The 22522-nt window shown below is 36.5% G+C and overlaps 1 pseudogene; it reads left to right on the forward strand.

The window, feature by feature from the left end:
* Nucleotides 1-21002, forward strand: part of LOC115421025 (inactive serine protease PAMR1-like) — a 34646-nt pseudogene extending 13644 nt beyond the window's left edge.
* Nucleotides 21003-22522: the final 1520 nt, after the last annotated feature.

Consider the following 22522-nt stretch of genomic DNA (forward strand, 5'->3'; position numbering starts at 1 on the left):
AAATGAATAATTGTCTTTGGAGTCCTGGACCAAATAACAAACAAGGAAAAAATCCAAGACACCAGGCTCGAGTATAATAAAAAGCCTTTTATAGTGCATAGTGACACCTACATGTTTCCTTAAAAGCCCTTTCCAGGGTGTTAGACCAACAACAGCCCGGAAATGTAAAAAAGTGAGGACAAACCAAATTGTGCTAACTATCTAGAAATGCTCTCATTGTCAGATTCTGAAACTCAAAAGCAGACAAACACATAAGTTTCCATCAACAAAGCCAGATCTAGTAAAAATAAACAGAGGCTTTCTCTGCTGAAGTGCCCACAGTTTAGAAAGTGAGTGGACATGAACTGATGTTTGCTTGTATGAATTCTATATCTTATTTTGTAAGAGCTAACAATTTTGGAACACAAGCACCATTGTACTGCTACAAAAAACCCAAAACATTGTACACTCACACTGTTGGACTTGTATATTTACAGCGTGCAGCTCCTCTCCTTGCCTGCATGATGGGACTTGTATCCTGGACACGTCTTACACTTACACTGTGCTTGTCTGGCTGGTTATACAGGCAAGAGGTGTGAAAACGGTGAGTTTTTATGAAGCTTCTAACATGACCTAATGATCATGAAGGTTAAATGTAAATATGCAATACTCCTGGTGAAAAAATAGAAATGGGTGTGCAGGTTCTAATTACAGAGCAGAATAATAGTCTTTATAGTGCCGCTTCATGGTGTGGACTTGACTTTGATTTTCCATCCAATCTTTACGAATCAGACAAACGTGTTTTCCTGTGCTCACACTATGAAATCTTAGATTATTTGACTCGTTTTCCTCTGAATTTAGACACACCTAGTTACAACACAGCTATTTGCAATTAACTTAATCCAAATGCCTTTTTCTTGTTGTTGTTGCTGCCCAAAGGCAGGCAGTGATTCACTGTCACAAGGGAGAGTGGTCTGTGGTTTGGACAAGTTTCAGAACAGCTGCCTTCCTCATATGTAGCTGTTCCCATCTACGGCTTTGTCCAATCAGCTTTTTAAAAGATATGACATAAGTTCCAACAGATGGACTGCAAATTCCTGCAATAATCTAAATTATATTTTTCAATGTAACATGTTATTAACAAAGCCAAAACCAGTTAATGTTGCAAGTGTCAAAGAAGGAGACAAAAGAACAACAAACAATTCAGTTACGTCTGAATATAGGACTAAATATTCTATATCCTTTTGGTTCCGCTGATGTCACAAACCACACTGTACCCACTGTTTATTCACTTTCCACCAATTCACTGGCAGAGCTCCAGTCCGTCATGGGGGTAATGCTCCCTCAGGGTGTGGTTTCTGGCCAACATACATAAGGTCTTTGATTTATTGGTGCCTGGACCCTAACTTGTGCTTTTGTGCCCAATATACCGCCCTTATATCCTGCCAAAACAGACGTCTTGACCCCTTCATTTTTTTCTTGTGGTGTCGTTTTCAGAACTGCATTCAACTCTGTAAAACTCATGGTGAAATAAGTTGTTTCTTTAGCACAATCCAGCTTTTCCATCTGAGGAGACACCCATAAAAAGGCAGGAGTTTCAGTTGACACAGTGTGCATTCATCTGTATTCCCAGGAGGAATCTTCAGCTGTTAATTTTAATAGAAAAGAACCGGACTCACACTAATGTCTGTCATTTTGTAGAGGAAATGTAGCCTATTTTAGGACATGGAGTCAGATGCTGAATTATGTCAAATATGAACCTGACATCAGCCACATTTTTATATCCCCAATAATCATGCCTGTCACTTATCATAAGTTTGAGTTAAAGCTCATTCTGTATGAAGGAAATCACAGGAACTGAACATAAGAAATTATTTTTTTCTCTCTGCGCTTCTCTCTCCAGTGTAATTTAATCGAATCTGTTATGGAGTGGAGTGTTTAACATAGTTTCCATGTGATTATTGAGAAATGATGATTTCCTCACAAGTATGGTCATTATACAAAGTATGTGTTAAGCATTCCACTATAATTACTCAAACTCATCTTCTTATGCGGAAAGAGACGAATAAAATCAGACATGGAAGATGGATTGTCATAACAATTCCCAAAGTACATTAGGGTGTTGCACATTTTTTAACATTTACCCAAAGGTCAAATTCAGTTTAATTTTCCACTTTGCTTGGGACAGAGCTCTCTCCGTCCCTGGAGAGACTAAAAACTGAAAATGCGGTAAGTCAAAAATGACCAGATTATAGGGAGGGTTCCTTCCTTCAAAGCTATAAAACCACAGTCTGTGCACTTCATGGATCTGACCCAATTTAAAGCCAACATTACAGCAAACATCCTCGTGGATCATCTCAGAGTGTTTTAATGGTATGCTCACTGAAGCACTGAGGTTTTTCTAAACCCAGCTGCGGGTGACACAGGCCTGTTGTGAAAAGTTTTTGCATTTTTTTTTTTTTTTAGAAATCAGCACTTCAGTCTCAAGAAAACATGACATCAAAATGTTAAATTTGGTTGGTTTCTATTTTGAAGTAGGTTGTCGTAGAAGTTCCACACAGTAGTCCATTGCTATCTCAATTCTCTTCTCTTTCACTTCATAAAATCCACTTTTACAACACTGGAAAATAGAACTGTTTGACTAAAGCTGGTTTATTGCATCTATTTCTTCCTCATTTACAAGCCATGTGTTAAAGCCTTGTGAACTGTTCACACTTTACCAAGAAGGGTGAAATTATTCATTAATGAGCCTCTGAGGTAGCCCTTTTAAAACCCTGAACATCTTAAATTTAGAGCAATGAATCTGTGAGCCGAGACTTTGGTTTGTGGGCTACCTGTCTGACCTGCATTCAACACATGGAAACGAACTGAATAAAGGTCTATTTGTGTGGCCTTTTACTACCAGAGAGGCGCAATAAACTGATGTTGTTTGAGCTACAGATGCCTTCTAGATCCTCTGAACATCCTAATTTGAACCAAGAAATAAAGGCATGCAACAACAAGTTCATAAACAAACTGTACATACCTGTGTTTCCTGGTAGTGGTGGGATGCCGTAGGCCTCCGGTGCCCACCCATGGATCAACAAAGGGTTTGTTTCATCACTCTGGGGCACGCATCACTTTCCACTGCGACTCTGGATTTCAACTGCAGGGATTTCGTAGCGCAATCTGCCTAAGTGATGGCACCTGGAGTGCGCCTGCCCCACAGTGTGGTAAGACGATGATTTGATGTTTTTCTCTGCCAAATAATTAGAATTTGGAATGTGAGAAAGCATATGTATGTTATTAGCTTGTCTGTTTGGTACCATACATTCTGCCCCATGGCACATGTTATGGAAAAAGTCTTAATTTGTAGCTTCTACTAAATTGTTTTTTTCCTTCTTTCCAGTGCCAGTGGAAAGTGTGTGTTCTCTACCACCAAAGCCAACACATGGGGATCACTTTTTGGTTTATGGACCCAATGATGTCCTTGTGGCCTTACAGTACCTGTGCTACCAGCCTTATGAGCTCAGCGGGAGCTCTCAGAGAACCTGCCTCCCGAACAACACCTGGAGTGGGAGTCCGCCTGTTTGCGTCAAAGGTCAGATGAAGTGAAAAAAAGTGCAGATGAAAAACACTGCAGTTCATTTTGCTTCTGTTCTGTTGTGGATATCAGCTGTTACAGAGCTACGGAAAAGAATTGGCATTTATCTCTTAACCCTTAATGACAGTGAACTGTTTTTGTGGCAACTTTTCCAAGATTTATCACCATTTATTTGCATTACACTGCAAAAAATCAAAATCCAATCAAGTGTATTTTTCTCATTTCTAATCAAAATATCTCATCACACTTAAGACAGACAGACAGACAGACAGATAGATAGATACTTATTAATCCCAAGGGAAATTCAAGTATTAGCAGCTTTACATACAGCACAAGAAGACAAAAAACAGACAGACCAAAAACACAACACAACAGTGGGTTAGTAACCAGGTTGACATTAAGGTTAGCACATATACTCTAAAAGACACTTGCTAAATAACTAAAGTACTACCTCTAAAAGAGCTTCCTGCACAATACTGTAAATAAACACTTCAGGTTGTATTTACACATTTCAGGGCAGTGATATAAAGTGAAACAGTGAAAAAAAAATAAAGTGTAGCAGTCCTCTAAAGTGAATCGGTGATGTAAGTGTAACAGTTATTTAAGTGATCTACGGCGGTTCGAAAATAAGACAATCATCTAAATAGTAACTTTTCAGTGAGATATAAGAACTTATTTTTAGACCATAGATCTTGAAAAACGTATTTCAAGAAATCTTACCAAGATAATTTTCACTTGTTTCATTGGCAGATTTTTTTTTTTTTTTTTTTTTGTTTTGCTGAATTCAACATTTTTTGCTCAATTAAAGCAAAAAATCTTATTCCTATATCTCTCTGAAAAGTTACTCTTTAGGTGAATCTGTCTTATTTTAAGTGTGATGAGATATTTTGACTAGAAATGAGAAAAAAAAATACACTTTTTTTCCAGTGTATCCTCTGCATTTTTCCCAAATTTCCCATATTTACTGACATTGTAGATGTCAGATGTAGAAACACTGTTATTTTCTTTTATTCAACAATAAAACCCATGTTGTTTGATAGATGAAAGTGATTGTAGAAGCTTTATGTTTAGTTAATGATATATTTTGCTGAAAAACTCACTTTCTTCATTCCTTTGAATTTACTCTGAGCACTTATGAATATCTACAATGTCAGTATATATGGGAAAATTGGGGAAAAATGCAAAATGCAGAGGATACGCTGGAAAAAAGTATTTTTTTTCCTCATTTCTAGTCAAAATATCTCATCACACTTAAAATAAGACATAATCACCTAAAGGGTAACTTTTCAGTGCGATATAGGAATAAGATTTTTTGCTTGAATTGAGCAAAAAATGTTGAATTCAGCAAAGAAAAAAAAATCTGCCAATGGAATAAGTGAAAATTATCTAGGTAAGATTTCTTGAAATACGTTTTTCAAGATCTATGGTCTAAAAATAAGATCTTATATCTCACTGAAAAGTTCCTATTTAGGTGATTATGCCTTATTTTAAGTGTGATGAGATATTTTGACTAGAAATGAGGAAAAAAATACACTTTTTTCCAGTGTATCCTCTGCATTTAGCATTTTTCCATATTTACTGACATTGTAGATATTCATAAGTGCTCAGAGTAAATTCAAAGGAATGAAAAAAGGGAGTTTTTCAGCAAAATAGATCGTTAACTGAACATAAAGCTTCTACAATCACTTTCATCTATCAAACAACATGGGTTTTATTGTTGAATAAAAGAAAATTACAGTGTTTCTACATTTGCTAACGAGCCTTTGAACATCCAAATGAGTCATATCTGATACCACTGAAAGCTGAAAAAACTGATTTTACATGAATTATTCCAATGTATTGATAGAAAGTGTTTAAATATTTCATATCAGTAGATGCTTTTGGTTGGGCAGTTAAGTAATAATGTTTTTTTTTTAATGTTTTTTGTTCTATCCACAGTGAATAACACACTCCCTGAAGCTGAAAAAGAGAAAGATAATGCAAAAGAGACTGAAAAACAGAAAGAAACTGAAAAATACACTGACAAAGATATCAACAAGACTAAAGAGAAAGGTCAAGAGAACACAACTGTAGAAAAAGAAATTGTTGGAAGCAAGGATATAAACACTGGGCACATGAATACAACAACAGCAGACAGAGAAGATAAATATACCGGTACGATTCCAGAGGAAACTGCGGCTGAGGATAGGAATGAAGAAGGGCCAGAAGAAAAAAATACTGGGTCAGAACCCACTGGAGGTAGCATAGATAAAGTGGATAACAAAGGCCCAGACAACAGCCTGAACACGGTGGAAAAACAAGATCCTGAGGTGGTACAAGCACCTGAGAAAAAAGAAGAAAGCCCAGATAGAAACCTAGACGTAGGAAAAACAGATGTAACACAAATAGTGGTGATTAAGACAAAGGGCAAGAAGAGAAGGAAAAGAAAGAAGAGCAGGTCAATGGAAAACGAGAACGGGACAAAGTCGGCCCGAACGACACCAAGATGATGACCGTTATATCCGAGGGAGAAAACGCTGTGGAGATATTTGAACTGGGAATGACCAACCATACAGTAACACATGATGTGAAAGACACCAAAAAAGAAAATAACACCATAAGCCTTCCAGATCTGGAGAAGAAAGTATTTCCCACAAGGGTCAACATTACACAGTATACTATGTACAGAGCAGGAGTAGACAGTGAGAAACCAAAGGAAAAAACAACAGAAGCTGAGGGGAAAACAAAGGAGGAGCTGGAACGGGAGAAAGAAAAAGAAAAGGAGAGAGAAGTCAATCAAAGCATCATGGGTAAGAGACTCACTGACATTAGATCAGAATTAGATCCTGCCTTTGGTCCATATGGGGTATGGTTACATGATGTTTTTTAAATCTGATTTATTTTCCCAGAAGAAATTCAACCAGAACTAAAGTACAGGGTGACACAAAAAAACGGAAACTTTTTAACAATCCAATAAAACCAAGAGTGATGGAAGAAAAATATTTTATTCATAGTAACTGAAACCTTAAAACATGCCATTTAAGAAACAATGATGGAATTTTAATTTTTTTTAAATTACAGGGTGACCCAAAAAAACGGGAATTTTTGAAGTGAGTATTGGCAGACATGAGCAAGTGGCAGCACTGCGAGACAGTGATCTTGAGCAAGTAAACACACCCCCATTTTAGTAACCATTGGCGGCTGTGCGAGAATTGTTCGGTAACCGTGTGATCTCAAGATTGGGTAACGTTCTCTGGCCCCCTAGATCGCAAGATTTGTCCGTTTGTGATTTTTTTCTTGTGGGGCTATCTCAAGAGTAAAGTGTACACGACTCGACCAAGAACTGTGGATGAGTTAAAACAGAGAATTCAGGATGAAATTCACAGTATCCCAGCTGAGATGTTGCAGCGGTCAATGAGGAATCTCAACAGCAGATTTCAAGAATGCATTCGTACAGGAGGACGCCATCTACAGGAAGTAATTTTTTAAAAATGAAAATTCCATCATTGTTTCTTAAATGGTATGTTTTAAGGTTTCAATTACTATGAATAAAATATTTTTCTTCCGTCACTCTTGGTTTTATTGGATTGTTAAAAAGTTCCTGTTTTTTTGTGTCACCCTGTACTAAACTTCGGTAATTGCATGTTCCCCACCACAGAGAGGAGCTGCCCCCCTCTGCCTCGCCTCTACAACGGCTACCACCAGGTGGTGCCAGGATTGGAGCCCGAGACCAGGGAATTCATCTGTAACCACTCCTACGCGCTCAGCGGAGACGCCCGGCGGACCTGCCAACCAGATGGGACTTGGACTGGCACGCAACCCGTCTGTGTCAGAGGTATAATCTGTCTGGTCACTGGTTATTCATTTTCCTGATTGAAGTTATGTGTCCGTGCAGCTGATTTTAGTCCTTTTTCTATTGACAAAAACACAACTTTATTCTATATATACAGGGTGGGGAAGCAAAATTTACAATATTTTGATGCAGGGATTGAAAGAGTGTATGACCAATTAGTTTATTGAAAGTCATGAGAATTTATTTGCCACAAGAAAATTGACATAATAGAAAATGTTTTTATTCTATGTGTCCTCCTTCTTACTCAATAACTGCCTTCACACGCTTCCTGAAACTTGCGCAAGTGTTCCTCAAATATTCGGGTGACAACTTCTCCCATTCTTCTTTAATAGCATCTTCCAGACTTTTTCGTAATAGTTTTGCTCATAGTCATTCTCTTCTTTCCATTATAAACAGTCTTTATGGACACTCCAACTATTTTTGAAATCTCCTTTGGTGTGACGAGTGCATTCAGCAAATCACACACTCTTTGACGTTTGCTTTCCTGATTACTCATATGGGCAAAAGTTTCTGAAAAGGTATGGATAATAGTGTTAGGTATGATTATGACATCAATATATGTTTGGTTTCAAAACAACTGACGTAGTGCCTGCTGAGAAAAAACAACTAAATGTTCATTGTAAATTTTGCTTCCCCACCCTGTACAACATATTCTCTTCTGGTAATAGTAAGTAATATCTCTTAATAAGTTATATTTATTAATAATAATGATAATACATTTTATCTATAAGTGGTTTTCAGGACACCCAAAGACACTGTACAGCAGAGGATAAAACAAAACTAAAAAAAAAGGTAAAAGATAAAGGTAAAAGAAAATTGCAAAACATAAAAATGGGAATGCATAATGGAGGGTAAAACCAACTTTACTGTGGTGCTGATTCATAGTTTTATTTTAACCCTTAGATGCTCAAGTATCTGGACGCTACATTCTTCCATAAATGTGTCAAAAATGGCCCCATGTTCAAATCAATATATTTTTGTGTCATTTTTTCATGTTATATATAATCATTTGTATTTAACCCTTTCATGCATAGTGGTCACTACAGTGGACAGTTACTCTACAGCTTTAATCTTGTATATTCATGGGTTTTGTTGTTTTAGTTCCATATCAACCAACACAGCGGACACTTATGCGTCATCTCATAAACTGCAATTCATACCATTATTGTAACTTTGCTGTTCTTGGTTGGTTCTTGAGCGGAAATCAGTTGTTAATATTTACTTTTTGCATATTATCTCCATGAAGTGAGTAATAACTAGTATTTGAATATGTTAAAATGTGAGAAAACAGATTAGCTGCATTAAACATGGTTTCATTTCACTGTTTTCGTATCACTTTATGATATTGGGTTTTAAATACATGTTTCTTTGCTTCAAGAATAAATTTCATGGTGTAGCTGAGTGGACATTATTGTAACTCCATGAAAAACAGGTTGATTTAAAAAAAAAAAAAAATCAATCACACTGTTTTTTTTTCATGCCTAAAGAGGAATAAAAACACTCAGGAAAAAAAATCTTGATTAAGGTTCTCATAATTCATGCATGAAAGGGTTAAAGTCAAGGTCAGATTTATTTCTATAGCACATTTACAACAACACAACGAGCCCAAAGTGCTGTACAAGGATATGGGTAAAAATACAAAATATGATAAAACTAATAAAAATATATAGATATAGAAGATAAGATATACTAAAACTGATAAAACAGATACACAATAATATGATAAACAGTGTCTAAAAATACAACCAGGAGATAACACAAATACAAGTCACACACTTATATTAAAAGTCAGTAGTAAAGTATTACATTTTGGTCCACAAAATAATGATTTCATGTTTGAAATATTTGAAAAAAAATAAAATGTGTAAAATTTGAACAGCAAATTATATATTATATATAGTATATAACAGCAATAGAACAATGTCAGTAACCATTTTGTGAGTGAATGGGTGAGTCTTTTGGTCCTGCTGTAGTATGTAGAATAAATGAATGTAGAATGAATCACAGGTTCAGATGAAATTCCACTGAAAATGAATGTGGGTCATTTTGACCCAATTATGGACGCTTGGGATAGTCATACAAAAACTACAATTTCATAAAATCTATAAAATGTAAGTTAAAATTTTAATTAGCATGATGTCAGCAGCATGTTTTTTGAGGAATACCTGGGATATGAAACAGTATTCGCTTTTCCATTGGACATCTGTGCAAAACTTTACCAATATTTACTGTCAAAAAAACAGAAGTGCGTAATGTTGGTTTTTCCATAAAATCACAAATGTGATGATTTGTTTATTTATTAGCACGAGATGACACGAGAAGTCATTCCATAAACACGGCAACGAACGTAAATATGGTGTTGATTTACAGATGTATTCATTATTATTATTATATATTACCCCTCTATCTCATACTAAATTAAAAAATGATCACGTTTCCTGGTGTGTCCACACATACTGCGACATGTTTCTTCTTCTTCTTCGTTTGTTGTAACATACGTCAACATCCGGTTCTTTAATTCACCTGACTCTAGTTGCGAAAAAAAGTCTTTCCATTGCAGTTTTGCGTGATATACCATTTGCGCTACGCCGGAAAAACCACTTCTTGCCAGCGCAAAAACTTTTAAATTGAAAAATGAGACTTCTGGCGAAATTGTCGTTTTTCCATTAGGTAAATTTTTATGCACAAGTTATATTTGCGCAATTTGAGAGTCAATGGAAAAGCGACTAGTAACAACTTTTCATTACAAAGACATTATAAGAAAACAACCTCACTGTTTTTTTTTGACTCACTTATACATCTAAGGGGCATGGTATCAAACTGTAGCTCAGAATTTTACATTTCTATAACATTTGGTGACCTGAATGTAACAGATAAACAATTAAAACTGAAAATCCAGACCTAAAACCAAGCCTACACTTCATTTCTTCATGATGAATCACAACTTCCCTGCCTTTATTTAACCTCCAGACCTCCACTTTGTACAGAATACTTTCTACTATGCTCTCAGACTTTAGAAAGTTACCTCCACAATCAAGCTATTACACAACGGAGTAGCACTCTGACAGGTAAACTGCACTTCATGTGTAAAATCAGTTCCACTTTTATAAAAGGACATTGGTTTTTCTAACTTTAAAAGTGCACGGCGGACTTACAAGAGTAGTTACGTTTTCTAGTGAGTAATGAATAAAGAGCCCTTCCGATATTCCAATAAAATAATCCATCAAGTCTAAAGCTATAAAAAATAATTAGCTCCTAATGGATTTTGGCCTTGATGCTCTGCACTTCTTTGCCAGAAAAGAAAGTGGTTAGGCTGTCCACTTGCCAGATATATTAAAGAGCAGGAAAAAGACAAAGCAAATTGCACTGTAGGACCATGCACGGCAGCCAAATGGATTTTTGTACTCAGTTAGGCAAGCCAAGCTTTAATAATGGCTTGTTACTGCATTTTACTGAGAAGCATTAATAAATAATACCTTGACTGTTTTTAAATTAATTACTCAGCCTCTAAAGTTTTTATTAAAGGCATTAATATATAAGAAAATAGGTACAAAGAGTGCATAGATGGTTCTTGACAGTTTAATATTCCTCATAGACTAGTGAGTGGTCCAGATATAGCAGCTCCATTTAGTGGCTTTAATACAATTATGATGTTTATAATGTGTCTGTATATGTATCTGCAGCATGTCGGGAGCCCAAAGTGTCAGAGTTGGTGAAGCAGAAAGTTCTACCGCCTCAGACTCTGGTCAGGTATGTGTCCCAAAGCATTATGGTACCTCTGACAACTATGAGGAGTATGTATGTCAGTGTTTTTCAACCTTGGGGTCAGGACCCCACGTGGGGTTGCCTGGAATTCAAATAGGGTAGCCTGAAATTTCTAGTAATTGATTTAAAAAAATAAAAAATAAAAAATTACTAATAAAAAATATATGGTGAGTTGAGAGAGACAACCGCAATACATAAAAGACATGACAAACTGAAGCTGAAACTGAAGCACTGTGGTTCTGTTTATCTGTCAAATGTTCATTGTTAATTACAGAAATTTTTCAAATCGGATTTTAATGTTTTTTGTCCTTTTGTATTGATCAAGTAGGTTAAAGTGAAAAAATAATATGCAGATGTTATAGACCAGGGGTGTCAAACTCATTTTAGTTCAGTTCCACATTCAGCCAAATTTGATCTCCAGTGGGCCGGACCAGTAAAATAATAACAGTGAAAACAGTAAAATTATATTATGATCAGGTTTACATCTACAAAGTTTCCTTAAAAATCTGAATAACATGAACAACTGGCATTGTCTTAAGAAAAACAAGCGCAATTTTAACAATATTATGCCTCGATTTATCAGTTTATCATCTACACATGTGCATTACAATTGCATAAAACATTTAGTAACAGGCAGAATATTGGTCAAATTGCATTTACTTTTCTTAAGACACTTCCATTTGTTCAGGTTATTCACATTTTTTGTAAAAGTATAGTTTGGTAATGTAAACGTTTTCATGTAATTTTACTTTTTTACACCAAAAAAAAAAAAAAGAGAAAATTTGGGGTTGTCATTATTTATAGGTTATTATGACCCACTTGAAATCGGACTGTATGTGGAACCTGACTTAAAATGATTTTGACACCACTGATCATTAATATCTTCAGTGTAATTTTTGCATTTCACAAATTCATCCCGCGGGCCAGACTGTACCCTTTGGCGGGCCGGATTTGGCCCCCGGGCCGCATGTTTGACATCTGTGTTATAGACAAAGTTATGCTGAGAAAAAAAAAAACAATATCAAACATGGGTATAGTAAACATTTCTTTATATAGTATATAAAGGCAAAATCAAAAGTACTCAAAAACAGCCAAAATAGGCTCAAACCCCTAAAGGGTAAAGATGCTGCAACTCTTTGATGATTCATTGTAAATATAAGCTGGACTGACTGTACATATCCTGACCAAGGAAAATAAAATTCTCACTTTGTGCAGTAAACTACACATGGCTTTTCTTCCTCCGTCCGAAATAATATGCATTATATAGCCTAAATGTCGTCTAAAATTAAAGTTTATTTGCAACATAGTACAGCAAACTATTACATGATCAAAAACAAATTAATTTTAACAAAAAAAAAAAGTCTATTTTGAATGCCTGGGATCGGTAGAAATTTGTGATGTAAAAATGGGGTCACGGGCCAAAACAGGTTGGGAACCACTGATGAAATAATGATATAATCAATAGTATCTTTTTAAGACAGCCTGTTAAAACTTGTGAAACCCTTTCCCTGATGTTCCAACATATATTTACCCTTGGCCTGTCCTCCATCCTTCAGAAAAACACCTTTGCACAGGTTGTACTCCTCCAGGCTTGGGAGACAGTTCCAGTCTGACGGTCCAACCAAAGCCCCCCCAGTGCTTTCCCAGCTTCACAAGGGCTTCCACCACCTTCACACACACATAGAGTATGAGTGTGCTTCCCCGTTCTACCACCACTCCGGCAGTTCTCGACGCACTTGTCTGAAAACTGGGAAATGGAGCGGGCGCCATGTCTCCTGTTCACCTGGTGAGGGCAGCAAAACACAAGCTATCGCCCACTCACTTGCAAGTTACCACCATACATACACAGATTTAGCACAGTCTTTCCCACCCATGTAACAGTGATGTGTGATGACTCCTCAGACATTAATTTAATGAATAGACTGGAAAAAATCTAAATCTTGCCAAGTGTATTTTTCTCATAGATAGATTCCTTTTGTTGTCATTGCAAATAACAAATGAAATTTTAAAGCACAAGGTAAAAAAGTGTAAGAACAATAAATTAAATACGAAAGAATAAATTATTCCATTCATACTCCACACCCACACTACACACATGCATGCAAAACAATCAGGCAGTACCTAAAAATATGCAGTGATCATAAAATATGCAGTTAATGCATAAAATAGTCCCAGATTATTGCACAAGCCGTTATGTTTTTAGTGCATTATTTAGTTTGGTGATGGCTTGAGGATAAAAACTATGTAACAGTCTGGCGATGCGAGTCTTTTCTAGTCAAAATATCGAATCGCACTTAAAATAAGACATAATCACCTTAAGAGTAACTTTTCAGTGAGATATAAGAAATAATTTTTAGACAACAGATCTTGAAAATCTTATTTCAAGAAATCTTAGCAAGATAATTTTCACTTGTTGCACTGGCAGATTTTTGTGCTTGAATTAAGCAAAAAAAAAAAAAAGTTCAATTAAGCAAAAAACAAATCTGCCTATAGAAAAAGTGTAAATTATTTCATTTCATTTATTCATTCATTCCAATCTAAATGATTAGAAAGGAGCAGGTTGAAGAAAACTTCTAATACCTGCCCCTTTCTTGAAACATCTGCTTCCATCAGGTAGGTTGCCGTTACAGCTATTACAGTCAACAGTTTACATCAGGGGTGTCAAACTCATTTTCTTTCAGGGGCCACATTCAGCTCAATTTAATCTCCAGTGGGCCGGACCAGTAAAATAATAGCATAATAACCTATAAATAATGACAACTCCAAATTTTTTTATAAGCAAAAAATAACAAATTATAAAATCCTTTACATTTTACAAACTATCCAAACAAAAAAAAATGCGAATAACCTGAAAAAAACTGAAATTTCTGAAGAAAAATAAGAAATACTAAGAAAAATTTGATCAATATTTATATGTGCATCTACCAAGACACAAAACAGCCAGAACATTGTTAAAATTACACTTATTTTTCTTTTGACATTTCAGGTTATTCATATTTGTTCAGGTTATTGATGTTTTATTGTTAAAGGATATCAGAATTTAATGTTCTTTGCAGCAAATCAAAGAAAAAATTGGTGTTGCCGTTATTTATAAGCATGATGTCATATTATTTTTTTCACATTAAACCAAGAAGAAAATTTGGAGTCATTATTTTTAGGTTATTATGCTTTTATTTTGGAGTTTGACGCCCTTGACTGTTAATATCTTCTGCACTTTGCGAATTCATCCCGCGGGCCGGATTGGACCCTTTGGTGGGTTGAATTTGGCCCCTGGGCCGCATGTTTGACACCTGTGGTTTACATGATAGTCAATGCAAATAAAATAAATCCAACATCCATAACTTATATTATTTTATTATATGCTTTTATAAAGCTTCTCTGTTCTTTCCTTATACAACCTTTTAAACTGAAAAATATTTGTACAGCTCTTCTCTTCCATTGCCAAAGAATTCCACATTCTGACACTAACAACAGAAACACACATTTGTTTTACATTAGTCCAAACCCTTTGCTGCTAAAAATTAAACCTCCTTCTCTGTTCTTCATCCTGTGATACTAAAACAAATCTCTGCAAATTTGCAAGCAAATTATCTTGGTAAAATTTCTTGAAATTAGATTTTCAAGGTCTATTGTCTAAAAAATATTTCTTATATCTCACTGAAAAGTTACTCTTTAGGTGATTATGTCTTATTTTAAGTGTGATGAGATATTTTGACTAGAAATGAGAAAAATACACTTGGTAAGATTTTTTTTTTTTCCCCCAGTGTGAATATTAACAAAGTCCACCATGGGCCGCCATTTCTAAAAATATATGCGCTGCCTCTAATTGCTGACTTTGAGGAATACCTTGTCAGCTCCTTCAGCCATCTCTTAGGTATTTCTGACAGCTGTAGGCCTCTCATTACTTCTCACTGGAAAATTCCCTAAATCACAAAGCAGAAACACCAATAGCTGACATGTAAACCTGAGTGATTATAGATGACATGGGAGCAAAAGTATCTTTGGTGACAGAAAGCCTCTGGGATGTAATCAAAAGCTAAACTGGCAACCGTAAAAAACATCTTAGTTAAAGAAGTGAGATTGAAAAACATATTAGGATGTTTGTGTGTAGAAGATTTGCATGCCATTGCATAATAGATAAAGACTGGTGTATATATGACAATCATACGTTGATGTTCATGGTAAAAATAAAACCAGTTAGACAGGTTGAGTTGGTTGACCAGCTCTTAATGCAACAGAGTGTGTTCATTTTGCATCCGTCCTGCTGACTTTCTTCCTTTCCTTTTTTTTTTTTTTTAACTTGGTGGTCTGGCTGCCTTGTTGCACTGAGCAAATTTGCTTTGCCAAAGGGAACTTCATAAAGTATATCCTCCTGAGACCTAGGACAGTGAAAGTTTTAACTTTTTTACATTAAACAATTGCATTGATTGGAAACTGCATGATGGAACAGTCTTTTCAGATACATTTTCAAAATTACTTTTATTTATTTATTTAATGGAATGTCCTTTGCTATAGACAGCATTTTTTTAAGTAAAACTGTCAAACTTTTGTCCCCTACAGAGGAAAGAAAAAAATTTCTGGGTCTCAGGAGGATATAAGGCTCCACACCTTTTTATTTTGGGTTTTGTTGAACCATATTTTGATGCATCAGACCTGATGGGAAAAACAGGGGGAAAGAGAGGAAAGGGACAAGAAAGAAGGAGAGAGTGAAGGGGGGAAAAGAAGAGAGAAACAAAAACAATTAAAGGTGGCAGAGACCCTCACACAAGACAGTATCAATAATAATAGTGCATATGTAAATAAAGACAATTGTAACCAGAAAAGCACTTGGAGAGCATAGACCTCCGCCAAGGCAGATCAGTGACAACCCCCCCAGTGTTTGTTTGTCTCTTTTCTAGAAAAGTACTCAGAGTGCAGACCTCCACCAAGGCAGATCAGTGGGCCCCTGTGGCCCCCCCATCCCCCCTACCCCCAGTCACCACCAAAATTTAATCATTTGTTCCTTGTGCCAGTATCAACATTTCCTGAAATTTTCATCCAAATCCGTCCATAACTTTTTGAGTTATCTTGCACACGGACAGACAGACAAACCAGCGCCGGCAAAAACATAACCTCCTTGGTGGAGGTAATGATAGAATATAATGATAACTAGAAAAGCACTCAGAGGAGCGCAGACCTCCGCCAAGGCAGATCAGTGCCCCCCCCGATCATCACCAAAATTTAATCATTTGTTCCTTGTGCCAGTATCAACATTTCCTGAAATTTTCATCTAAATCCATCCAGAACTTTTTGAGTTATCTTGTGCACAGACAGACAGACAGAAAAAACCAATGCTGGTAAAAACACAACCTCCTTGGTGGAGGTAAAAACCGACAATAATCCACAACACCCACAGGAAGTGAGTAAACCTGCTGACTTTCAACTGTTTTCTTAACTCACCCTGCAGCTTCAGAGGGAGGGAAACCTTCCATTCACTGGTTTTACTAAAGTCAGGCACTTAAAAGGGCATCTGTAACATTTTATTGTTTCCTTATGTAAGCCGCTGTTTTGCATTTTAGCAAACAGTCCTCCAAAACAGACGTCTTTGGCGCATAAAGTAAAAGAAAGAACAGATAGTTCAAACATAGTCCCACAGATCGAAGCGTTGACACAGTCTCAATCTGTTTCATTTAGTTTCTGTTTCCCTTTTCTTCTCCCCTGGTTTATCCCTTTGCGTTCTTTCATCCTGTCACCTCCTCTTTGGCAGTGTGTGGGAAGCATCCAACCTTTGACCCAGAGAGGCCGGCAGAGGCTCACTGGCCTTGGCTGGCAGCCATCTACCGCCGCTCCGCCATCGGAACTGAGAGCAAGGTGACCAAGGCGGGCAGCCAGGCAGGGTCCCTGAAGAAAGATGGCAGAACAGGAACTAGCAACCACGACCAAGCGTCGGACTGGCAGCTTGTGTGCAGCGGGGCTCTGGTGAACCAGAGGAGCGTGGTGGTGGCAGCCCACTGTGTGACCGAGCTGGGGAAGGTGTACCCTCTGGACGCAGCCAAGGTCAAGGTGGTGGTGGGGAAGCACTACCGCGACGACCACAGGGAAAATAAAGGGCTTCAGCATCTGAGGGTGAGCACTTGTTTTTTTAATCTTTTTGATTGTTATTTTGATTAGATCCAGCCCTCAGGATGTTTTTGGGTTTTTTTTAGCTTTTTTAATTGAAATTAGAACAATGACAATATAAAAAAGTCATTATGTGATATATGTGATGTCAGAACAAGAACACTACACCTGCACTCAAAAAAAAACAAAAAACCTTAATATTAAAGTTATCTATAAAGGGCAAGGCAAGTTTATTTGTATCGCACATTTCAGCAACAAGGCAATTCAAGGTGCTTCACACAGGACATTGAAATACAACGACAAGGAAAAAGAAACACATTTAAAACATTATAAAAGAAAAAACATGTAAAAGTTGATTAAACACAGCAAGTAAGAAAACAACACATAAACCCCAAAAATATAAAAACACACACATATTAAAGTAAGAGTTGCAGTGCAGAGTTTTGAAGGAGAATACAAAATTTAAAAAGTCAAAATCCTTTTAGTCAAAGGCAGCAGTGAACAGGTGAGTCTGGAACCTGGACTTAAAAGAACTCAGACTCAGCAGACCTGATATTTTCTGGTAGTTTGTTCTAGATATACAGAGCATAGAAACTGAACGCTGATTCTCCATGTTTAGTTCTGACTTTTGGAACACAGAGCAGACCTGCACCAGACCACCTGAGTGAGACCACCAGAGAAGATACTGTTACAGTAGTCAACTAAAGATAAATGCATGGACAAGTTTTTCAAGGTCCTGCTGCGACATCAGTCCTTTAATCCTAGAAATGGGCTGCTAAGGGCTCCCATATTGAATAAAATAACTTTACATTATCTTTTAAATTTGATTTTCTCCAACTGTAGGTGTTGCATATTGTCTTTCAACAGAGCCTGATCAGTTGGAGGATTTTCTTTCTTCCACTTTAACAGAATAAGGCGTCTGGCCAGTAGTGTTACAAACTTCAAAACAACACTCCGTTTCCTCAGGATGTTTTTGTGCTGTTTTTTTTTTTTGCTATTATTTTCTTCTACCTTAACCTTATAGCTTTTTCTGTACCTCATCCTCTCATACTTGTACCTTAGGCCATCTTGAGCAACCCCAGATCTTTGGAACTTGAGATGTTTGGTCACTTGTTATCATTTTAAGTCAATGGTATTCAGGCAAATTCTTATTTTTGATGAAAATTTGCCAGATATGTTTTTTATTAATCTTTTCAAAGGCTCTAGAGGATAATATTTCTAAGTAGAATGGGAGAATAGCCCCCAAGTTGTATATTTCTTCAGTGTTTCAAGATATTCATTTATTCATTCATTCATTTTCCAAACCACTTAATCCTTGGGAGGATGGCAGGGGTGCTGGATCCTGTCCCAGCTACCACTGGGAGAAGGCGGGGTTCACTCTGAACATGTTGCCAGTTCATCGCAGGGTTGTTTCAAGATATTTCCTGTCAAATTTCTCATTTTGTATCACATGTATGGGTTCTGGGCCCCCTGAGACCAACTGATTCCAATTTGGAAGAGCTCATTATCAGCTTAGATAATACAGAATGGGTTAGAAAAAAAGTAGAAATCAACTTGAGGGCTAAACGTGGGGCCCATAATATGAAGTCATATTAGGCCACAGATATCTGCCCCATTGGTCATGTATTCAACATTTTAAATCTACAGTACACCACCACAGTATGGTGTGCTTTGCCAATACTGAGCGCCCTCTACTGACACTAGACTGAAACACACCGTCCTTCTGTAAACCATTATGGCTGTTAGAATAAGGGTAAAAAAAAAAAAGAGAGAGAGAGAGAAATGAAATAAATTGTTTGAATTATTTTTTTATAATTTATTTTTTCAAATGATGAACTGCAGCTGTCCATGTTTGGCAGATGTTACATTAAGAGTTGTTTTCAAAACTCTGTTTGAAATTACAACTGAAAATGCACATGTTCTTCTTTCTGCTCCTCATCATCTATAATTTGATCAATTTGTTAACATGACAGAGCAGATTTTGTTTTTGTGTCTGTCTTTTATCTTATGAAATTTAAAAAAAACATACATACATACATACACATACATAAATATACACACAGATACATACATACACATACATTACATACACATATATACATTCATTCCTACATACATACATACATATATGCATACAATCATACATGCATACAATCATACATACATACATATATATACACACACACATATATACATACAAACAAACACACACACACATACATACACACATACATAGATACATACATATACACATACATTACATACACACATTTACATTCATTCCTACAAACATATATGCATATAATCATACATACATACATACAGAGATACATACACACATACATTACATACACATATATACATTCATTCCTATATACATACATACATACATACATATATGCATACAATCATACATGCATACATGCATGCATACATATATACAAACACACACACACACACACATACAGAGATACATACATATATACATACACACATACATTACATACACATATATACATTTATTCCTACATGCATACATATATGCATGCATACATACATACATTCATATATATATGTACATACATACATATATACATACACACACATGCATGCATACATACATACACACATACATACATACATTCATATATACATACATACATACACACATACATACATACTTGAACAGTAAATGTTTTTTTCCCTCCCACAGGTGGCCTCAATTGTGGTTCATCCAGACTACGACCCTCATATTCTGGACTCAGACATGGCTGTGATCAAGTTGCTGGACAAAGCAAGGATCGGGGAGAAAGTTTTACCCCTCTGCCTTTCAGACAGTCAGGGGGAGGAGGCGACGTCTGGGCAGGGGATGGTCACGGGTTGGTCTCCACTGCCTGACTCTAATCTGGGCGCTGATGAGAAGGCGAGGGTCGGCCTTGTTCACCTCGCAGACATAGTCCCCTGTGAACAGCAGTACGCTCGGAACGGCATGCCAGTTAGCGTCACAGAGAATATGCTCTGCGCCAGCCAGAAGCCAGACTATGGACCCTCTAACATATGTCCATCTGACACCGGGGGAATCCTTGTCCTCCCCGACCTCTCTGACCTCCAGGCTGCTGACAACCGGAGGCCCTCTCTCAACTCAAACAGGGACAACAAAGGACTGTGGAGACTCCTTGGACTGGTGAGCTTTGGCTATGACCAAGGGGAATGTGACCCTGACCTCTACACAGTCTATACACGTGTAGCCAACTTTAAAGACTGGATAGAAAGCAATATGAAATAACAATGCTACTGTTTGACCCACTTTAGTCTCCTTATCCTTGTTAAGTATTTAAATGTCTTTGTATTTTACTGTCCTGTTCCATGCGTTTGTCCATCTATTTCTCATGTCGAATGTTGCCTTCTTCTATTCCTGGTCTTATGCACAAGGGCATTTTTGTCACTAAATGCGGATACAACACTGGACAACACAGTGCTCTAACTGCAGGGGGCGCTAGCACATTAGATGTGCTGGGAACTAACATTACATCAGAAGACTTCAGTGGTCAGGTCTCTCAACTTGAGGGAACAGACTTAAAACCAAAAGCCTCTTGGCTGATCATGGTTTGTATTGTACTCATTGGTTTGTATATATGTTGTAATGTACTGAATTATTCATAGGATTCCAGAGATGTACATATTGTAATGACAGACTGAAAAAGTGAGGATGTTTTTAATTAAAGAAAATGAGTGTGTGGTGAAGGTCGTCAGAGTGTGATTATTGTTGCGGCATTGTAAAATCCAGTCAATAGACTACACTTGAATAGGATATCCTTTTATTGAAATGAAATGCAAAGAAGCGCCTCATGTTTGTACGCTAAGTAATGCAGCTTGTGCTCTGGAGCTAATGAATCCAGGTCAGAGTAGCACCGTTTTTTTCACAACCATAAACTGAGCATATTATTCACAGATCAATTCCCTTTTCTGTGCTCAAATTAAATCAATTACTTCCATTCTGACCCTTTTCTATTATTCAGAAGTGAGTTTCCATAGATAGAGGAGCTGCAGCTTTAAATTACCTCCAAAAGGGGGCAATAAAAATGCTTAAAAATTTAACACACAGGCGAGTCAGTAGAGGAGCTGAGCAGTGGTTAGAGTTCTTTGGTGATTTTAATATGATAGAATTGAAATATTGCGATAAATGGCCAAAGCGAGAGTTAAATCAGGCAATTTTAAGTATAAAAATGAAATAATATCAAAAGGGGAAAAGGCTGGAGCACACTGGGAGTCGAAATATTTTAACCCTTTCATACATACTGGTCACTACAGTGGACATTTATTCTACAGCTGTTCTCTTCTATATTCATTGATTTTATTGTTTTATTTCCATATTAGCTGACACAGCGGACGCTTAAATGCATCATCCCATTCACTGACATTCATAGCATTACTGTAACTTTGCTGTTCTTGATAAACTTGATCTGCAGGAACATGTTTAAATGTAAATCAGTTCCTTGTTATTGTTATGAGACTGTAAATAACAGTTTTGTTTGTTTTGTTTTTTTAAACAAAAAGGTTTTTTTTGCGTAGTATCTCCATAAAATGAGTAATAGCTAATATTAGAGTATATTAAAATGTGACAAAACATCAGATTAGCAGTATTTTAAAACATTTTTTTTCATAGTTTTCACACAGTAAATCAGTAAATACATGATTGTTTGTTTCAAAAATTAAAGGCATGGTGTCCAGCTGAGTGGATATTTTTGCAATTCCATGAAAAATCGGTTCATAAAAAAATTCAGTCGCAGTGTTTTGTTTTTTTTTTGGCTTTTTGCCTGTGGTTCAAGCTGAGACACACTTGATTTTTGCTTTTTTTCTTCTTAAGGATGTGCAGAAAACCCTATTCTATGAAATAACATAATACATATACAACAAAAAAAGTCAATATGAATCACATAATAGGAATAAACCAGACAAGGCATGGAAATACTAAAGAAAATAATGCAATCACAAATAATTTCTTTAAGTTATGTAAGATTATAGAGAGTTTCTTGTATGTTTGATCAAATTTAGGTTCGGAACAATCAGAACAACCCTTTAAACCCAAGTTAAACACAAATTTAAGAAATAATCTTCTGCATTTATCACTATGATGGCTGTCTTTCCATTAAAAGTCATTTGATTCATTATAAATGAGAGGATTCATTGATGATGTCAAACCCTATTTACCATCTGAAGGTTTTTCCACTGATGTACAGCCAATAGAAAGAAGCCGTAGCACA

This window comes from Sphaeramia orbicularis, chromosome 6 (assembly GCF_902148855.1).
Source record: "Sphaeramia orbicularis chromosome 6, fSphaOr1.1, whole genome shotgun sequence".
NCBI lineage: Eukaryota > Metazoa > Chordata > Actinopteri > Kurtiformes > Apogonidae > Sphaeramia > Sphaeramia orbicularis.